Genomic DNA, 12,294 nt, shown 5'->3' with positions numbered 1-12,294 from the left:
TAGACGGACTGAAAATAGGTAAATATACAGATCCTTTTTACACAGGTTAGACAGCATAGGTAGCAAAAGAAGAGAGGTGACCTTTTTAAATAGTGTAAGGCTGGAATTCTTCTTTAACAATACAGACTAAATGGTAGTAAGCTATGCAGAAAAACAAAATTCATCTTAAAGTGATACTAAAGTCTAATTTTTCTTTCTTTAAAAACAGAAAACATGTTATACTTACCTGCTCTGTGTAGTGGTTTTGCACAGAACCTCCTCTTCGGTGCTCCTGTCGAGTGCCTCCACAGGACCTGAGCCAAGCTACAGCTCTGTGTGTCCATTCAGAAACTGAGCCGCGGCTTGGCCGTGCCCCTTCTCCCGATTGGCTAACTGTATCAATTGGCCGAGATACAGCAGGGGCACCATTGGCCAGACCCGGACAGCAGAAGCACTTGTGCACATCGCTGGATAGAGAGGGGGAACTCAGGTAAGTATTAGGGGGGGCTGAGGGGAGCTGCTGCACACCAAAAGGTTTTTCATCTTAAAGCATAGAATGCATTAAATGAGAAGTCCAGCCTGAGCTTGTTTGGCTGGTCTTCACTTATGGGTCACAGGGGTGCAATTTGTTTTGCACTCCTGTTACCTGTTTCTGTTGCTCTCTGCTGACATCACAGAAATCAGTCCAGGCACCGCGTCATCATGACAATAGGAGTCTGGATCCTGGTGCCTGGACTGACGCCCGTCTTAGCCTTTCAGCGAGCTGCTTAGACGGCCGCTCCCCGCCCCTCCACAGCTCAGCGCTCTAATGAGCGAGGAGGAACGCAGAGCTGCCGATGGCCAGTCAGCAGCTCTCTGCTCAGGGAGCTGTGAGAACCGAGCCATCTGCCATGTTCGATAGCTCGGTTCTCAGTGTAGGGGCGGCGGGGGACAGATCCACCTAGATAAGCATGATGCATTCTATGCATTAAAGCGGAGTTCCACACAAAAATGGAACTTCCGCTTTTCGGAATCCTCCCCCCTCCGGTGTCACATTTGGCACCTTTCAGGGGGGAGGGGGGTGCAGATACCTCCCAGGAGATAGCGGGGACCACTTACGATGCGCAGCGCGACTCGCGCATGCGCAGTAGGGAACCGGGAAGTGAAGCTGCAACACTTCACTTCCTGATTCCCTCACCTAGGATGGCGACGGCAGCTGCTGAGAACCAAGCGGGTTCTCGGCGTCGCCTGCCGACATCGCTGGACCCTGGGACAGGTAAGTGGCCATTTATTAAAAGTCAGCAGCTGCAGTATTGGTAGCTGCTGGCTTTTAATTTTTTTTTTTTTTTTTTTTGCGGTTTGGGTAGACTCCCTCTTTAAGGTGAAAATCCTCCTGTCATGCAGCAGCCCTCCAAAGCCCCCTTTCTACATATCTGAACCCGGTCTTTCCAGCGACTGGGACGAGCACACCAGCTCCAGCCGGTGCTTCGGGTCCTGACTGGATAGATTGATAGCAGCCCAGCCATTGGCTCCCGCTGCTGTCAATCAAATCTAATGACGCGGGAGTCCGGGGCGAGTCTCTTTGTTATATTGCAGCCATTTGCTAAAATCATTTAAGTTCTTTTCCTCATTAATGTACAGATGATCAGAAGATATGGACAGTTAAATATATGAGTGTCACACAAAAGGATCTGAATACTTAGGACCATGTGATAGTTCAGTTTTTCTTTTTTAATAAATCTGCAAAAATGTCAACAATTCTGTGTTTTTCTGTCAATATGGGGTGCTGTGTGTACATTAATGAGGAAAAAATGAACTGAATTGATTTTAGCAAATGGCTGCAATATAACAAAGAGTGAAAAATTTCCATCCCCACCGTATAACTTTTGCGCAAACCAATCAATATACGCTTATTGGGATTTTTTTTGGATGTGTTTTATAGCAGAAAGTAAAAAAATTGGTATTTTTTATTAAAATTGTCTTTTTTTTGTTTCTAGCGCAAAATATAAAAACCGCAGAGGTGATCAAATATCACCAAAAGAAAGCTCTATTTGTGGGACAAGAAGGACATCAATTTTAACTTGGGTACAGCATGGCACGACCGCGCAATTGTCAGTTAAATTATCGTAGTGAAATATCGCAAAAATTTCCTGGTCATGAAGGGGGTAAACCTTCCGGGGCTGAATTGGCTAATGCCAATGGATGCAGGCTGGGCAGCTCGGGAGGTGCCCCCGTGGAAAGCTACCGCTGAAAAGGAGGGGCCTGGAGCGCCAGCAGGGGACCCCAGAAAAGGAGGATCAGGGCTGCTCTGTGCAAAACCATTGCACAGAGCAGGTAAGCATGACATGTTATTTTAATAAAATAAAAAAGTTTAATTTCACTTTAAGGTTTACAGAAACTGCTGCGAAATAAGAACTTTTCAACTCGCCCACTGATTTATAAAATTGGTGAACAAAAATTGCTCTAGTTTCTCCCTGGAGACCCCGTTATTTCCCCATTGGGTGGTACCATCTTGCTTCTTGTACAGGTTAAAAGCATACTCCACCTTTGTGACCATGTTCCATGGTCACATTCTCCAACCCCTTACCCTTTAAGCTGCCTCCCCTCCACCCTTACTTGAACTGTGGAGTGCTTCCCCATGGAGGTCCAAAAAATCTTTTTCGTTTCTGCATAGTTACAGTATCTAAAGCACAAACATTTGTTTGTTTTGGATAGTAGGAAAGGGTTAGAGCTCCTGTCAAATTATAATTGCTGCCTGTCTCCCCAAGGGTAGGATTCACCCTGTTTGCCTAGTCACCATTATCAACAGGACCGAAATTGATGGGAAACCAAAATTTTACAGAGGTCACCAGAACCAGGGAGATGACAACAGTCCAAGAAGGGAATATACCTCAAATGTGGAAATTCTCTGCAAAAGGACGCAAGAACACAGGAAAAAATAACTGTCAGGGGTTTTAACCCTTCCTCTTACCCAGCTTTTACTTCTGTTCTAATAACAATGGAGAAATCTAGATAGGTTGAATCTCCTCAGAGGGGACACAGAGCAGTAATAACCTGACAGGGATTCTAACCTTTTCCTGCTGCATCCAAAATTGAAGATATAAGGTTTTGGCTCCAGATACACTTTATACAGAGAAATGTTTACAAAAAAACAATATTAACCACTTCAGCCCCGGAAGAATTTACCCCCTTCCTGACCAGAGCACTTTTTGCGATTCGGCACTGCGTCGCTTTAACTGACGTTGCACCCAAACAAAATGGACGTCCTTTTTTTCCCACAATTAGAGCTTTCTTTTGGTGGTATTTGATCACCTCTGCAGTGTTTATTTTTTGCGCTATAAACAAAAAAAGAGCGACAATTTTGAAAAAAAAAAAAAAAGCATTATTTTTTACTTTTTGCTATTAACCACTTCAATACCAGGCACTTAGACACCTTCCCGCCCAGGCCAATTTTCAGCGCTGTGGCAATTTGAATGACAATTGCGCGGTCATTCTACACTGTACCCAAACAAATTTTTTATCATTTTGTTCCCACAAATAGAGCTTTCTGAGCTTTGGTGGTATTTGATTACCTCTGCGTTTTTTATTTTTTGCGCAACAAATAAAAAAAGACCGAAAATTTTGAAAAAAAAAAAAAGTTTTTCTTTGTTTCTGTTAAAATTGTTTGTAAATAAGTACGTTTTCTTCTTCAATGACGGGCACTGATTTGGCTGCACTGAGGGGCACTGATTTGGCTGCACTGACGGGCACCAATGAGGTGGCACCAATGAGATGGCACTGATAGGCGGCACTGGTATGTGGCACTGATGGGCACTCATAGGCGGCACTGATGGGCACTTATGGGTGGCACTGATGGGCACTGATAAAACTTATTGGTGGCATTGCTGGGCATAACTGAAACATAATGGTGCCAATCAGTGCCCATTTGTGGGCACAGATTGGGCACATGTGGATGGCCATGGGGTACATACCTGGCCATCCACATGTTGCCCCTTCCCTGGTGGTCCAGTGTGGTGATCTGAGGGGGGGGCTGCGCTGATAAACAATCAGCGCAGACCCCCCCTGTCAGGAGAGCTGCCGATCGGCTCTCCTCTACTCGCGTCTGTCAGACGCGAGTGAGGAAAAGCCGATCAACGGCTCTTCCTATTGACATTGTGATCAGCCGTGATTGGACACGGCTGATCACATGGTAAAGAGCCTCCGCCGGAGGCTCTTTACCAAGATCGGTGGAGCGATGTGGGCGCGCGGCGGCATGTTATCCTGGACGTCATATGACGCCCAGTCAGAATAACGGAACCACCGCCCGGCCGTCATCTGCTATGGGCCGGGCGGGAAGTGGTTAAATAACCAACAAAAATATATTTAAAAAAAAAAAAAAAACTATTTTTTTCTCAGTTTAGGCCGATATGTATTCTTCTCCATATTTTTGGTAAAGAAAAAAAAAAAAAAAAATCACAATAAGCGTATATTGATTGGTTTGTGTAAAAGTTATAGGGTCTGCAAAACGGGAATAGATTTATAGCATTTTTTATAGTTTATTTTTTTTTTTTACTAGTAATGGCGGCGATCTGCGATTTTTATCGTGACTGCGACATTATGGCGGACACATCGGACAATTTTGACACATTTTTGGGACCATTGGCATTAATACAGCGATCAATGCTATAAAATTGCATTGATTACTGTAAAAATGTCACTGGTAGTGAAGGGGGTTAACACTAGGGGGCGCTCGAGGGGTTAACTGTGTTCCCTGGGAGGTGATTCTAACTGAAGGGGGAGGGGACTGACTTGAGGAAGTGACGGATCGTGGTTCCTACCCCGTTTCCCCGAAAATAAGACCTAGCGTGACTGTCGGTGATGGCTGCAATATAAGCCCTACCCCCCAAAAAAGCCCTGGTTAAAGTCCTTGTAGGTCTTATTTTCATGGTAGGGCTTATTCTCTGGGAAACAGGGTAGGGCTTATTTGGTGGGTAGAGCTTATATTGCAGCCATCACTGACAATCACGCTAGGTCTTATTTTGGGGGAAACAGGGTAGCTAATAGGAACACACAATCTGTCACTCCTGTCAGAACAGGGAAGTGTGTGTTTACACACACTCGTCCCTGTTCTGTCTCTCCTGGTCACGATCGATCATGGCCAGCGGTCATTGCGACCGTCGGCCACAAGCATCAGCACCCCCCGCTATGTGGCGGCACGCATGCGCCTGCTATCCAGACCCCGTGAGCCAATGTATTGTTACGTGGTTTCGCACAGGGGAGCCAACCTGCCGCAGTAAAACTGTGGCGGCTGGTGCGGAAGCGGTTAAAGTGGAAGTAGTTAAAGTGGAAGTAAAGCCTCCCATCGTTTTCAGCCAAGGAAGCTGCCATCTTGGCCTGTTTGATCTTCAACTGCTATGATGCTGCTCATGTGATCAGTTGACACCAGCCATTGGATGGTTTGACAGTTTGGTTGAGAGCACAACCAATGTGACAGTTACATTCCCAGCATGTAACTGATTTATCAATAGGTTTACTTCCACTTTGGGATGGCCTATACAATCTGATTGTACAAACAGCACCAGATCTCATACAGCATATGTGCAAGATCTGGCGCTGACATATTGGTGAGCTGGCAGTGAAAAAAAAAAGCCAGCCACTGATGATGTCTAATAGTCAAAATGTTGGCGTGGGTTGGGGGCAGAATAGGAGCAATAGCATGGTGGCAGGTTCATATGACAATGAGGGAAGGAGGTAAAGTTCAAATAATCAATCCAGAGGCAAAATGACAGAAAATATGTTTGTTCTTTTGTGCTGTATTGCAACTGAATAAATATATTATTATTAATAATAAACATGTGCCTTCATAGAAAGAGAATAATTTGGAGTATAATGAGACGATCAAAGCTATGAAATAAAAAAGGTGATGGAGATTTAAAAATCAATCCAATACAAATATGATAAAACAGCAGCATCCAGCTAACCATCTTCATATTACACACAACATTAATAATCTCATAAAAACTGGGTTTACATAACAAGAACATATTTACTATACTGTATAAAACACCAGCATGGCTGACCAGGAAGACTCGACTGTCAAAGAACACACAGCCGCTCCTAAAGTACTACATGGGTGTATTGTTTCCAATCTTTTAAATAATTCCTGGCGACACTGTAGCTGAGCCAAAATATCTGTACGTGCCACCCCTCACGGTGTCCTGGGAATCACAGAGTACTACAGAATCTATCAACATTAAATTTTAATGTACATACTTTCCTCTGAATTGTAAGTGCTGCCCCTCAAGAAGTATAAACTTTAAAAGCTTGTGGAACATTAAAGAAGACATAAGCTCTAAGTGGCTATTCAGCTTGGGGAAATAAATGTCACCCCATAATAGGAAGTGCCTGAACAAGCACCTTTATGGCAGGATCATTAGGTATTAAAGTGGAACTACATTGCATCTGAGCATCACAAACCAAAAACACTTTTTAATTCATTTTTAATATTTAAAGCAGGCTCCCCCATCCATCCATCTCTCCATGCTTTATTTTGTTGAGAAATCACTTTGAAGATCCCTGAACTAGGGTTTTTCTTTTTCAAATTATAGCCCTCCAGTTCAGGAACTACAATTCCCATCATGCCCAGTCATGTCTGTGAATGTCAGAGCTTTACAATGCCTCATGGGACGTGTATCTCCGCAACAGCTGGAGGGCCATAGTTTGAAGATCCCTGACGATAGCATTTATGTCCGTGGTCATCGTAGTGGCAGACGAGTCATGTAACATTTACTTCTTGGAATCCATCTGCCCTCAGCTCAGGCAAGCAGGCAAGCGGGTATGCTTAGCTGAGAAAGCCCAGCCCCTCCCCTCGTGAAGACGCCTGGAATGTGTGACATTTGTCTAGGCATGGAAACCAGGAAGTAATTGAAGAAATGTAGAAAAAACAAATCTAAGATACCTTTCAATAGTATTTACTAATGCTAGCAGCATAAGGATTAAAGATAGTTAATGCTGATTGAGAGAAAGTTCCACTTTAAGTAAAATTATCTAAAGCCAAAACTTTTCTTTATTTTGGACGATTCGATTTTCCCTGGTGATCATTAACACTGAAACAAAAAGTGATGAGACATTACAGTCATCACTGGAACAGTGAAGGGACTCTTCCAATGGGGATGTGTGTTCCAGTGATAATCTATTCTTACTTCATGATGTGTCCCCGAGACCAGACAGAGGAAAAAGGAACCAACAGGCCACAGCAACCAAAAAAAGAAACAAATTTAGGCTTAATTTAGACATGTGGTTGGAGGCTGTTACATGTGCATTTGAGCTGTGTTTTTGTGGCCCGCCAACCGCCTCCTCCTTAAAGCGGAGTTCCACAAAAAAAGTGGAACTTCCGCTTTAAGGACTTCTCACCCCGACATTCCACATTTGGCATGTTTTTTTTTTTTTTTTTTTTTTGGGGGGGGGGGGGGGGCAGTGGGTACCTAGTTTTGACAGGTACCCAGCTCCCACTTCCGCTCGGGCTGCCTAGGTGGCTCCTCCTCCTCTTCCTCCCCCTCCCTGAAATCCTCTGGGACACGTCACAGATCCCAGAAGATTGAGCAAACATTCAGGACGCGCAGCGCGACTCTCGCAAGCGCAGTGCACACCCGGCTGCGAAGCCGCAAGCTGTCCCAGCCAGGTGCCCACACTTGCAATGCCGGTGCAACGGAGAGGAGGAGAGGAGGAGGAGAGGAGGAGAGGCTTCGGGTGGCCACATTGCTGGACTGTGGGACGGGCAAGTGTCTGTTTATTAAAAGTCAGCAGCTACAGTTTTTTCGCTTTAAGCTACAGTAGACATCAGGCAGCGGTGTTTACATGGGGCAGTGGCAAAGCTTTGTTGGTGCCCACAGCAAAGTTTACCCAACATGTACTGATTGGTGGGTGGCAAGCCCACTGAACCCTACACATTCAAGCAAATTTAATGCATGAGGTTGTGGTGTGTTTGTTGGCAAAAGTGGAGTTAAAATAGGTGGTGTCCCATCACTTTCTCACCTTCTGCCAGTAGCCTCTGAACTTTGATTAGGCTTCAGATGAAAGCGATATATAGAAACATGTCTGAATCTACCTTTAACGTGAGCCTGTGCAGATAATGTAGTTACACATTGTAAAACAAGCAGTAAAAGAACTTTAAAACCTCTGAGGAAGATGAGGTGGCTTTTTAAAAATGGTGGTGATGGTGTTACTGACTACCAATGTATACCACAGCACTCGCTTGTAAACAGACTGTCAACAGTTACAGCCACCAGAAGTCTGTTTACATGTGTTCTGCAGACCGTCAGCTTCCTACAAGCTATCTGGGCAAATATAAAGCTGCCAGATCACTTCTACAGGCTGCAGAATCATGGATGCCCATGGCATGTGTCGGCAGGGAAAGTGAATGCCGCTGGAAGGGAGGAGCTTCCTGTCATTTCCAGTTTCAGAGGTGACATTACCGGGCTGCTGTGGCTGGGGAAGAAGCTAATCAATTTGTGCTTGAATAGTTTTAATGGGGTGCAGAAGTGACATTAGGGGTTTAATAGACTCTCGATATCTCCTTAAAGAGAAACGGTCACTTCCACTGTGCTAGAATATACAGGGTTTGTCAACACCCAAAGGCACATTCATTGGGGAGATGCCCCTTCGCTTGCTTATCCCACTAGGGAGATTTCTCTTTACTTCCTTTAAAATTATGTTGGGAAAAAATCCCTTTGCTCTTGTTCTGCTGGGAAGAATTCCATGCTCTTCCTTTCCTGCTGGGGAGATTTCTATTTACTTCCAGTAAAATGTTCCTTCCCTTCATCTGTCCTGCTGGGGAGATTTCCATTTACTTCCTGAAAAATTGTGTTGGGAAAATGTCTATTTCATTTCCTGTCCAGTTAGGGGATAACGTCTCTTTGCTTCCTGTCCTGCTTTAGGGGATTTCCCTTTTGGTCCTGCCGGGGAGATTTCTATGCTCTTCCTGTCCTGCTGGAGAGATTACCCTTCACTTTCTTGTCCTGCTGGAGAGATTACCCTTTGCTTCCTGTACAGCTCAGGAGATTTCTATTTACTTCCTGTAAAATTATGTTGGGAAAATGTCTCTTTCATTTCCTGTACAGTTAGGGGATAATTTCCCTTCGCTTCCTGTCCTGCCAAGGAGACTTCCCTTCGCTTCCTGTCCTGCTGGAGAGATGTCCATTTACTTCCTGTAAAATGAATGTTGGGAACATTCCTCTTTACTGCCTGTCCAGTTAGGGGAAATCTCCCTTTGCTTCCTGTCCTGCTGGGGAGATTTCTATTTACTTCCTGTAAAATTATGTTGGGAAAATTTCTATCTCCTGTCCAGTTAGAAGATAAATTTCCCTTCGCTTTCTGTCCTGCCTATGGGGGAATTCCCTTCCCTTGTCCTGCTGGGAAGATTTCTATACTCTGCCTGTCTTGCTGGAGGAATTTCTATTTACTGCCTGTAAAATGAATGTTGAGAATCTCTTTACTTCCTGTCCAGTTATCTCTCTTCGTTTCCTCTCCCGTTGGAGGGGGATTTCCCTTCCTGTCCTGCCGGGGAGACGTCTCTTCCTGTCCTAGAGAACAGGAAATGAGAGGAAATCTCTCCAAAGTAAAGAGAATTTCTATTTTAGCGTTGTCAGTCACATGCACCCTTATCAGAGGCTTTCCCCTCACTCTGGTGTCAACTCAAAAATTGTGCGATTCCTTGTCACTTTTTGTCTAGTGGTCACCAGGTCACATAATTGGGTAAATCTCCTCATTGGGGACACACACAGCAACCATAACGTGGCAGAGTGCCTAACCCTCACCCACTCTGCTCAGTACTACGAAGACATACAACACCTTCCCTTCACATACACGTGAGGCCATATGGGGGGCACTGGGAAGGTCCCAATCAGGTGACAACCATGAGAGTACACTCAGGCCCGGTGACTGGGGTGCTATGACAGGAAAGCAGCCAGGCAGAGCCCCCCCCACACAGAGGTAACACAGAGTTCACCATAACAACAGGACACTCCAGAGGCCGGGCCGTCTTACCTAAGTCTGGGAATAGCCCGACACGACTTGGCCGGGGCCCGCAGGCGACCTCAAGCCAACGCCTCGCTCTCCGCGACTCTTCCGCCCCGGTGAAGATGGCAGCGCCCGGTGTGAGGAAGAAACGACAGCCAAAAAGGGGGCTGTGCACAGCGCATGCGCACAGGACAATACTGCGAAGGGTGTACGTGACCAATAAAGTTTTAGTTGAAAAAGGCAGGAAATCCCAGCGCCTGCGCATCGTGGACTAGCGTCACACCCGGAAGTAGAGGGGTTTGCTTGGTTTTTAATAAAGTTTAGTCTGTAAAAACAAAAGTAGTAATTGATTGAAGTGGATAGTGGGGGGGGGGTGAGACCTTCAAGTGGTTCTTGGTGTGTGCCCAGCGTTCCCATAGTTGCCAACATTGAAAAAAAATTTTTAGGGACACTTTTTGGCTGTAGGCGGAGTCTTATTATAATTAGGGGGCGGGGCAATTTTGTAGGCGTGGCACAGGGGGAAAGTAAAAATGTGGCGTGCAAAGCATGAGCGTGGTTTACGCAAAATAGTGGGCATGTCTTAAGTGGGTGTGGCTCAAAGGGGGTGTGGTTAGAGTCTGAGATGAATGAGGGCTAGAGAGGGAAAGGGATGGAGGGACAGCAGGCCCAGATCCTACACAACAATGGAAATATGTATATTCTAGAAAGTTTAACAACCAGCAGATAAAGATACTCCAAACACCTGGTGTTAGCGCTTCAATCATCCCGGCACCATGGTTGTTATGGTGTCAGGATGATTGAAGTGCATTATTTCTATTATTACATTGTAATATAAAATGAAATCATTCAACTCACCATAATGCTGAATCAGTGGGATCCCTGAGCGTGTCACCTGCCACGTCGCCTGCCACCAGCCGTCCGTCCTTGCATCAAGTGCCCCCAGCAGAGTCCGTCCTTGCATCACGTGTCCCAGCAGAGTTTGTCCTTGCATCAGATGTCCCCAGCGGAGCCCCCCTTACATCAGGTGTCCCCAGCGGAGCCCCCCCTTACATCAGGTGTCCCCAGCGGAGCCCCCCCTTACATCAGGTGTCCCCAGCGGAGCCCCCCTTACATCAGGTGTCCCCAGCGGAGCCCCCCTTTACATCAGGTGTCCCCAGCGGAGCCCCCCCTTACATCAGGTGTCCCCAGCGGAGCCCCCTTTCATCAGATTGAATTATTGAGGTGCCAAGACTACAACAATACAAATGATAAAATTAATTACATTTATTACAAAAGGTTTAAAAATACAATTCATACAAGGTATAAACTACAAAATGGAGCATAGGTAGATGAATACAACTAATGGATGGAAAAAATCGAATTATCCCTACTAGTTTCGCCAAAACATTGGCTTCCTCAGGGGATATGATAGGTTGTAATTCTACAAAGAGAGAATCTTATATTAGTATAACAAGTTATAAAAAATAAATAATATAAATAACGTTGTGCATACTATTACAACGAATGCGGAGAGATTAGACAAATACAGTCTCCCCCGACCAAATAATCCCAACCAAGATGGAGGTAACATCAATCAAAGATTGTCACAACATACCCACAGAGCCCCACAGGGCCGGGTGGACAACGTCCAGTGTGAGGGTTGTCCTTCACTGCCTTCAATCTAATACCTTGCTGGGATGAGGTGCCTTATCTAATCAGAGACACACATACCACGAACTCCCCCCTTACATCAGATGTCCCCAGCAGAGCCCCCCCTTACATCAGATGTCCCCAGCGGAGCCCCCCTTACATCAGATGTCCCCAGCGGAGCCCCCCCTTACATCAGATGTCCCCAGCGGAGCCCCCCCTTACATCAGGTGTCCCAAGCGGAGCCCCCCTTACATCAGGTGTCCCAAGCGGAGCCCCCCCTTACATCAGATGTCCCCAGTGGAGCCACCCCTTACATCAGATGTCCCCAGCGGTGCCCCCCTTACCTTTCAATAGCAGACTGGCAGCAGGGCGGGGGGATAGGCGGGGCGAGGCGGAGCGGGTCGCAGGGTGGGCGGCAACGCAGAAGCTTCGTCTAGCTGCCCAGCCGTTCCTGGTCTCCTTAAAAATGCCGCATTCATCTTTCCCTCGATTGCAACCAGTCGTCCTGTCCCTGCAGCTGAAAAAACACCCCCACAGCATGATGCTGCCACCACCATGCTTCACTGTTGGGACTGTATTGGACAGGTGATGCAGTGCCTGGTTTTCTCCACACATACCACTTAGAATGAAGGCCAAAAAGTTCTATCTTGGTCTCATCAGATCAAAGAATCTTATTTCTCACCATCTTGGAGTCCTTCATTTGTTTTTTAG

At 45.9% G+C, this 12,294-nt stretch overlaps 1 protein-coding gene across 1 annotated transcript in view; it reads right to left on the bottom strand.

Moving 5' to 3' along the window:
* The window catches only part of ITCH (itchy E3 ubiquitin protein ligase), a 141,848-nt gene extending 131,699 nt beyond the window's left edge, over window positions 1-10,149 (bottom strand). The window contains exon 1 of the mRNA XM_073606367.1: window positions 9,982-10,149. The gene's annotated coding sequence lies outside the window, so the exon portion shown is untranslated. The remainder of the gene's footprint in view (window positions 1-9,981) is intronic.
* Between the last annotated feature and the right edge of the window lie 2,145 nt (window positions 10,150-12,294).

Source organism: Aquarana catesbeiana, linkage group LG12 (assembly GCF_042186555.1).
Source record: "Aquarana catesbeiana isolate 2022-GZ linkage group LG12, ASM4218655v1, whole genome shotgun sequence".
Classification (NCBI taxonomy): Eukaryota; Metazoa; Chordata; class Amphibia; order Anura; family Ranidae; genus Aquarana; species Aquarana catesbeiana.
The sequence above is the reverse complement of the archived record's forward strand: the minus strand, read 5'-3'. Positions and strand labels throughout refer to the sequence as shown.